This window comes from Mus caroli, chromosome 5 (assembly GCF_900094665.2).
Source record: "Mus caroli chromosome 5, CAROLI_EIJ_v1.1, whole genome shotgun sequence".
Classification (NCBI taxonomy): Eukaryota; Metazoa; Chordata; class Mammalia; order Rodentia; family Muridae; genus Mus; species Mus caroli.
Genome location: NC_034574.1, coordinates 21,155,239 through 21,157,184, shown reverse-complemented (window position 1 = coordinate 21,157,184; position 1,946 = coordinate 21,155,239).

Sequence of the window (1,946 nt, the reverse complement as noted above, 5' to 3'; positions counted from 1 at the left end):
ACCATAACTGCTCATGGCAGTTGTATTTTGCACCTTCCTGCCCTGTCTAGCTAGCCAGTGCAGCAGCTTCCTCTTTCTCTCTTAGTGTTCTGTGAGTCACACTTTATTTCTCTTCCTCAGACAGACAGGCACTCGCCTGCATGGATCCCCATTAGATGTTCTTTTGCTGTGTTAAAGAGGAGGACAGGTGATAGTTCAAGACTGAGAAATTAATGAGAGATTATGCCAATTAAAAACCAAGTGAAAGAGAGAAGGATGCTCTGAGAGACTGGCTTGCACTGCCAAGGTGTCACAGGGCCTGCTGGGAGCAGGAGGAAATCGTCCTTGATTCTTGACTATTCTTCAGATCATTCTGCGCCCATCACATGAGCTCCTGTGTCTCCAGGGCTGGGGCTGGGGAAGGCTGTTTACATTACAGGGCAGGTGCAGCTGATGTTCTGATGCCAGTGCCTTGTGTTGTACAAATATTAAAATACTCATTCACCTGCTCGCTCTGTGTGTGTGTGTGTGTGTGTGTGTGTGTGTGTGTGTGTGTGTGTGTGTGTGTGTGTGTGTGTGTGTGTGTGTGTGTCTGTGTGTGTCTGTGTCTAAGTGCACCCATCTCTGTCTCTGCCTGTTTCCTCAGTGTCACTTTCCCGCTTCTATGTGTTGGGAATGTTGCCCTTTCCACTAAGCAAAGCCTCATCTTTTAGACCTGAGATCTGAACTCAGGTTTCTGTACATAGCAGACAAGTACTCTGTACCTGAGAGACAGACAGCCTTGACAAATCCCCTCTCAGTAGGCTCCTGGCAACTCTCCACTTTGTCCTGAGTATCTCTAGTCCATCTTTCTCTTGGGCAGGGCAGGTCCTCTCTCTAATGGTGACTCCTTCAGCATGGATCTGCAGGTAACCAACTCATAAGTACCTCCCATGAGAATGATGCACAGAAAAACCAAAACTCTATCCAGTGGTCTGTGGAGAATACACTTTCTCCTCAGGAGCCCCCATTTTGTTTTGCCTCCAATCACCAAGTCCCTGCCACATCCCCTTATGCTGAACTAACCCAGAGTCCATTCGGCACCATGGCTCATCTGTGATTCTAGGGTTGCCACCCTCCCCATCCCCCATCTATATTAGTTTCTTTTACTATTTCTGGGATAGAACACCCCAATGAGAACAGTGCAAGTGACAGACAGTTTATTTGCCTCACAGTTTCAGAGGGATTTAATCCGTCTCAGCCAAGAAGAAAAGCAAGCAGGCAGGGAAGATGTGACAGTTGGAGCAGGAATCTGACATTGTGTCCTTACGCAGGAAACAGTGAGTTTCCCCGCAAAGCCCATGCCCAGTGATACACTTACCCAGCAAGGTTCCACCTCCTAAAGGTTACATTACATTCCCAATCATGAGCACTAGCTGGGGAGCCAGTGTTCAAGCACAGGAGTCTATAGGTTACATTCATATTAAAACCAGAACCCCATTCCTGGGGTGATAATGAAGATAGAAGGTAGAGTAGAGGGATAAGGGATAATACCCCATTCCTCCAAAATCCCAGCCTCCACAGCCTCATTGATAGACAGTGAGAGAGAATCAATAGCATTGACACGGACAGTTAATTCCCTAGTCTTTTTTTTTTAATATATGGCAATATATTGTAATGCATATTTAGTCTGGATCCACAGACAAAATGGACAGGGGTCTTATTTTAATATCTTGTATCATATATGATCATAAATTCAATATGATATTTGTCCTAAGGGAAACTTGTGTAGTTATAGAATTTTAAGATAGTCTGGGAACAAAATGGGGAGGGACCTAGTCTGGGGCAAAGAAGAAGATGACTTGCACGGGACGAGCTACTGATGCTGAGGGCAAGGATTGGATGGGGACAGGGAGACTCTGAATGGCTTTAAGGAGTGTAAACACTCTTTACTGAGATAGGCACATCCCTTCGCTCAGATAAGAATC